The sequence below is a fragment of the Giraffa tippelskirchi genome, chromosome 6, assembly GCF_054371585.1.
Source record: "Giraffa tippelskirchi isolate mGirTip1 chromosome 6, T2T-mGirTip1v1.2.pri, whole genome shotgun sequence".
Lineage (NCBI taxonomy): Eukaryota > Metazoa > Chordata > Mammalia > Artiodactyla > Giraffidae > Giraffa > Giraffa tippelskirchi.
Genome location: NC_137280.1, coordinates 76,847,948 through 76,855,000, shown reverse-complemented (window position 1 = coordinate 76,855,000; position 7,053 = coordinate 76,847,948). Strand labels below are relative to the sequence as shown.

General features: G+C 46.5%; 1 protein-coding gene across 9 annotated transcripts in view; it reads right to left on the bottom strand.

Annotated features, from left to right (window-relative positions):
• LOC145509220 (uncharacterized) overlaps positions 1-7,053 on the bottom strand; it is a 169,768-nt gene that overhangs the window by 66,630 nt on the left and 96,085 nt on the right. Inside the window, exon 5 of one of the 9 annotated variants that reach the window (XR_014055922.1) lies at positions 5,937-5,991. The exons of the other annotated variants lie outside the window; for them this stretch is intronic. The gene's annotated coding sequence lies outside the window, so the exon portion shown is untranslated. The remainder of the gene's footprint in view (positions 1-5,936; positions 5,992-7,053) is intronic. 9 annotated transcript variants of the gene reach the window in all.

The window sequence follows — 7,053 nt, the reverse complement described above, 5'->3', positions numbered from 1 at the left end:
AGAGAAGCCTGGCGGGCTATAGTCCATGGGGTCGCAAAAGAGTTGGACATAATTTAGTGACTAAAAAACTACAATCCTGTATTTATGTACACATATTTATTGAGCACCTACTATATGCCTGAAACTGTTCTGAGTGCTTTGGATAAAATGACATACAAGAAAGATAAGGTATCTCTTTTCATGGAGGTTATACTCTAGTGGAAGAGATAGATTTTTTAAAAAGCAAACAAATTTCTAAATATGAAAATTAAAGCTCTAAGTGCTATAAAGTAAATAAACAGAGGGATATGAGAATAAAGTTGGGAGAGGGCTGTTTAACTTTATATAAGAAGTTGGAGGCTAGAGAAGGCTTTTGAGAGTCTCTTGGATGGCAAGGAGATCAAACCAGTCAATCCTAAAGGAAATCAACCCTGAATATTCATTGGAAGGACTGATGCTGAAGCTGAAGCTCCAACACTTTGGCCACCTGATGCAAAGAGCCGACTCATCACAAAAAGACCCTGGTGATGGGAAAGACTGAAGGCCAAAGGAGAAAGGAGGAGACAGAGGATGAGATGGTTGGATGGCATCACCGACTCATTGGGCATAAGTTTGAGTAAACTCCAGAAGATAGTGAAGGACAGGGAAGCCTGGTGTGCTGCAGTCCATGGGGTCGCAAAGAGTCGGACACGACTAAACTGACTTAACACACACACAGGTCGTACTAGGTTCCAGGGATGCCTGGTTCCAAGATCATCATCTAGTGATCCCCATCATCTTCTCTGACCCTCCCCACCCCAACTCCCTTCAGCTGTCTCACCTCCAAGCTGGCTCTCCTTCCTGGGCTCCTCTGAAGCTGCTCTACCACTGGAAAAAAACATGCTGCCACATTTACTCCCAAGTGGCTGCTTTCTGCAGCAAGGGGGACTGTCCTAAGCCTCTATGATCAGAGTATTTGTTTGCTGTGCTTCTTCTGTGCTATTAACAACTACAAACATTTGTTAAGCCCCAATGAGCCTTTTTGTTATTGTTTGTTTTGCTGCTGAAATTCGATTGGGTAAAATGACATGTGTTTGCCTTACATTTTGTTCACTGTATTCCTATTCCACGCTTCTGCCTCTCCCTAAAGGCATCTCAGTGCAGCATTGTGGAGGCAGTTCCAGAAGGCTGAGGGCTGTGTCTCCATCATGTCTGTGTTCCCCATGGAGATGTCTGGTGTGATTCAGTGAGAGTCTAAGACTGATGGCCACACTACCTGAGCCATGCAGGAGGGGGCGAAATTTCTCACCAAACCTATTCTGTGGGAATTAAAGGCTACCAGTTCATGGACTAGGGTTTCCCTGATGGCTCAGACAGTAAAGAATCTGCCTGCAATGAGGAAGACCTGCGTTTGATCCCTGGGTCGGGAAGATCCCCTGGAGAAGGGAATGGCTACCCACTCCAGTATTCTTGCCTGGAGAATCCCATGGACAGAGGAGCCATGGGCTCCAGTCCATGAGGGCTACAGTCCATGAGGTCTCAAAGAGCCAGATATGACTGGATAACTAACACTTTCACTTTTTCTTTTCAGTCTCTGAGCTAGGCCAGATTCTCTCTAGGCTCACATCACACCCCATGTCACTGATAAACTGATTTTACATTCACCTCTCTTGATCAAAATCCTTCCTCCCGAGTCAATTTTCAATCCCATAGGAGTTGATGCTGCAGCCTGGTGCAGTCCAAGTGCTCTCCAACTGTGGTGGTCAGTGTGGACCGCTTCACATGCTTGTGTGAAGTCTGAAGTGCTGACCTGTAGCATCCCAGGATAGTGAAAGCTCAGTGCTGGAAGGGACCTTCTCAGTCATCCGATCCAGCCTGTCCCCCTCAGCAATCCTGCCTGATGCCCTGCAGCCTCTAAGTGAATACGTTTATGACAAGGAGCTCACTCCCTCAGAAGGCAACAGGGATATGTCAGAATCTAGCAAACTAGGGTTGGGAGAAATTGTGAGACTGGGATTGATACAGCTTCCCTGGTGGCTCAGCAGTAAAGAATCTGCCTACGATGCAGAAGATGCAGGTTCAACCCCTGGGTCAGGAAGGTCCCCTGGAGGAGGAAATGGCAACCCACTACTCCAGTATTCTTGCCTGGAGAATGCCATTGGCAGAGGAGCCTGGTCGGCTACAGTCCATGGGGTCACAAAGAGTCAGACACAACTGAAGCAACTGAGCCTGCAAAACACACATCTAACAGATGACTGACGAGAACCTACAGTGAGTTCAGGAGACTCTGCTCAGCACTCTGTGGGGACCTGAGTGGGAAGGAAACCCACAGGAGAGGAGACATATGTTAAAACAAAAGAGAAAGGGAATCTAGCAAACTATGCTCCCCAAGGGTGGAATGAGGCACCTTTCCACTTTCTGTCATCCTCCCCTGCAGCCTTCCCCTGTCTTCCCCTCCCCTCTAGCAAATACACATATACTAAGTTGAATTCTAAAGTCTAAACCCAGCAGAGTCTAGGCAGGGACTAACATTTGAGTCATAGATCTATATAACTGGAAGAAACTTTTGCTGTTGTTGTGCAGCCACTAAGTTATGTCCAACTCTCTGCGACCCCATGGACTGTAGCCCAGCTGCCAAGTGAAAGTTCACCCTCATCCCATCCCCCCAGCTCCCTCCATGGGGACAGTCTTAGGAAAACCAGACTTTTCTTCAAGGAGAAATGGCTAAGTTCTCTTATGACTTCAGAAAGCAAGCAGCCTGGGTAGCAACGAACACACACTGACATTCTCACCGGATAGGGAGCCAACTTCCTAAATGTTTGGAAGACTTGGTGGCAGGTGGTGCCTCACAGGACAGGGTGACTAAGGAGGTCAGGACCCTTAGGCAGCAACACTTGAAGGGAGGACAGGGAGGTGGGGGTGGGGGAAGGGAGGCTGGACCAGGATATGTGCAAGCTTCCCATGACACAGATCCAGAACCAAGGAGAGAAGCTGCCAAAATGCATCATCCCACCAGCCACTGTCCACAGCTGCTGAGTCACCTGGGCTGGGGGGCAGGAGGAATCCAGATGGCCCCTTCAGGGACCCGAGGATGCAGCTTACCCACCTCCCCCTCCAGCCAAAGGCTTTGACTTTGGCAGGAGAGAGTAAGTATGGGATGGTGATTCAAGGACAAGATTTGAGTGTCCTCAACTCCATCCATATAATCAGAGCTATGATTTTTCCAGTAGTCATGTATGGATGTGAGGGTTGGACCATAAAGAAGGCTGAGAGCTGAATAATTGATGCTTTCGGATTATGGTGTTGGATAAGACCCTTGAGAGTCCGTCCCTTGAACAGCAAGGAGATCAAACCAGTCAAGCCTAAAGGAAATCAATCCTGAATATTCTTTGTAAGGACCGATGCTGAAGCTGAAGCTCCAATAACTTTGGCCACCTGATGCAAAGAGCCAGCTCACTGTAAAAGATCCCGATGTTGGGAAAGATTGAAGGCGGAAGGAGAAGAGGGGACAGAGGATAAGATGGCTAGATGGCATCATCGACTCAATGGACATCAGTTTGAGCAAACAGTGGGAGATGGCCAAGGACAGGGAAGCCTGGTGTGCTGCAGTCCATGCAGTCGCAAAGAGTCAGACATAATTGAGCTACTGAACAACAACAACAAGCCTCCATCAACACCCTGGGTAGGATAGAGAATGTCTCTCAAGTCTTGGCAAAAGATTTGGCTGACGTGATGGAAGGAAAGACAAGTGGAGAAGTGGGTGTTTCTATACAAAAGAATGGGAACCCAATATGCCTCAAAAGTCAAGTGGTCACCGTTGACATTATACAGTGGGATTCCCACTGAAGTTCAACAAGTCAGTTTAAACCCTTCTCCCAAGCTTGGTCTGAACACTATAGGTGGATGTCCATCTCTCTCCAGAGCATGAACACAGCCAAACACCACACCACTGACCTCTACAGAACTATGGTCAATAAAGGTCACTAAGGTTCTATCCTGGGCTTCCCTGGTGGCTCAGACAGTAAAGAATCTGCCTGCAATGCAGGAGACCCAGGTTTGACCCTTGGGAAGATCTCCTGGAGGAGGGAATGGCTACCCACTCCAATATTCTTGCCTGGAGAATCCCATAGACAGAGAAGTCTGGCAGGCTACATTCCATGGGACTGCAAAGAGTCGGACACGACTGAGTGACTAACACTGACATTTCACTTTCACCTTTCAAGGCTCTTTCCTACCTGTCACTGTGAAGTCATGTCTGTACTGGAGAGCTGGCCTGTACTATCCCTGATCATCCAGGCTCTCTTTGGATCTGACCCATCACCCCAGCCTGCCAAGGCTCTTTTTGGATCCTGACTCCATTTATCAAGATTTGCATAGCTCTCTCCCTGCTTCGTGTCAGCCCGAATTTGAGCAGGCGCTCTGCCTCCTTGTTTCAGCCACAAACACTTCGCTGGGACAAGACTGAAAATTAGGCTCTTCTCCAGGCTGACAGGGACTTTACCAACTTTGAGTCTCCTCATTTCAGAGTCCCCAACTTGGTCACTAGAGATTCAACAAACACCTTGTCAGATTCTGTAGTGACACAGACAACACGTGGAAGTAAGACGCTAGTTCCAAGAACTGAGAGTCCAGCTGGCCTTTATAGGTCAGGACAAAAGCCAAAGGATACAAAGGCATAACCCTGAGTCACTATTTTTTAGATTTTTTTTTATGTTAACCATTTTTAAAGTCTTCATTGAATTTGTTACAAAATTGTTTCTGTTTTATTGGGTTTTTTGTTTTTTGTCATGAGGCATGTGGGAGCTTAGCTTCCCAACCACGCATCGAACCCATACCCCCTCTGCATTAGAAGATGAAGACTTAGCCACTGGACTGCCAGGGAAGTCCCCTAAGCCACTACGGCACTACAATTCCCTGTGATACCGGGGTTTAATAGAGGCCAATTAAAGTCACCATCAGGAATCTGAATGCAGAAGAAGTCAGTCTCAATTAACGGCAGCTAAGGTCTACAGGGGAGAGTTCAGCACCAGGATGGAAGGTGCAGACCACTCCTACAGGTGAAAGGTCCCTTTATATTTTTTTCCTTTTTTTGGCTGCACTGTGTGGCATGTTGGATCTTAGTTCCCTGATCAGGGATCGAACTTCTATCCCCTGAATCTGGAGCACAGAGTCTTAACCACTGGACTGCCAGGTAAGGGAGTTCAGCTCAGTCACGTCCAATTCTTTGCAACTCCATGGACTGCAGCACGCCAGGCTTCCCTGTCCATCACCAACTCCTGGAGCTTGTCATGTCCATGTCCATCGAGTAAGTGATGCCATCCAACCATCTCATCCTCTGACGTCCCCTTCTCCTCCTGCCTTCAATCCTTCCCAGCATCAGAGTCTTTTCCAATGAGTCCTCTTAAATGATAACATTTGGGGACTCTTACAGTGTATGTTTTAGACAGAATCCCCAGACTCTGGGTCAGCCTGCAAGGAATACATTCCCTGGAGGGTCTCTGGGTGTTACTCCTCCCATCCTGGATTACAAACGGGATTTTACAGTTTCTACCTTCCATGGTCCATGAGGGAATAACCAAGTTAACCAACATTATTTAAATTCAGGATACCAAGTACATTTTTGTTCCAAGAAGCACGATGTGCATTTTGTTTCCTAAACCTGAAATGAAGGCTCAAAAAGAAACTTTCTGGGTCATTTTGGTTTTTCAAGTAGGATGTCATCATCACAAGATGTTTTACTTCATAATTAAATATAAAATATGTTTACTTTGCCAAGGTTGACAGGATCAGCTGAAAGAAAATGAGTTTTCACAGTTATTTGAGTCTTTAAAATGTTATTTGATGCTTTAAAATAACTTTAAAAAGTTATTTGAGTCTAAAAAAAATGATGCTAGGAATTGAAGGTTCCTCTTCTCTATTTACCATCAACAGATGAATACATCGGGCTTCACCAATGACTCAGTGGGTAAAGAACCCACCTGCAATGCAGAAGGCACAGCAGATGCAGGTTCAATCCCTGGTTCAGGAAGATCCCTGCGAGGAGGAAAATGGCAATCCACTCCAGTATTCTAGACTGGGAAATCCCATGGACAGAGGAGCCTGGCGGGCTACAGTCCATAGGGTCATAAAAAGTCAGACATGACTGAGTGAATACATTCTGTCTTACTGGGTTGAAAGGCCTATCACTTGAATAAATGCCTGAGTACGAGTACATCTCAGCTAAAATATTGGATTAGTCAAAAAGCTCGTTCGAGTTTTTCCATACCATGTTACAGAAACACCAACACCAAGTCATTGCAAACTTCACTTTCACTCTTAGCCACATTTTCCAAAGAAACATGAGTGGCAGACCCTTCTGGGTCCCTCCTAGTGCTGAGAGGAGGGTGATGCCTTGTGGGTGTGCATATTCGGAATGAGCTGTTTCGTGGAGAAGGTCTTTCCTTGAGTTTAAATTTATCCTATTAAGACCCTCTTTAGCAAACTGGAATGTGGATCTTATCAATGTCATTCATAGCAGCACTCTTCCACCTGCCACTAAACACATGGTGTAGTGGTGTTTAGTTGCTGAGTTGTGTCCCACTCTTTTGCGACCCGATGGACTGCAGCTCACCAGGCTCCTCTGCCCACGGGATTTTCCAGGCAAGAATACTGGAGTGGGTTGCCATCCCCTTCTCCAGGGGATCTTCCGGATTCCTGCATTGGCAGGCAGATTCTTTACCACTGAGCCACCAAGGAAGCCCCACTAAACACTTAGTCTCTCTCAAATTTCTCTCTCTCTCTCCTTCCATCTCCTTCCCCTACACACACACACACACACACGCACACACACACACACATCTTTAATCAGCCCTGGCAAGCACGGCCAAAAGTAATCTGTGAAAAGATCTTGCTGGAACAGACTTCACCTTGTATTAATATTTCCTTGAAAGGAGAAAACCTGAACATGAAATCACAATACTTCTTTATATATGTGAACCCTCTTCACTCCTCAGCAATAGGCTTGGTGCATACGAGGAAGTCCATCATTAATTGTCTTTCCTAAAAAAACCAACATAGGTTGCCTTCCACCGCCACGGAGAGCCCGGCATGACTGAT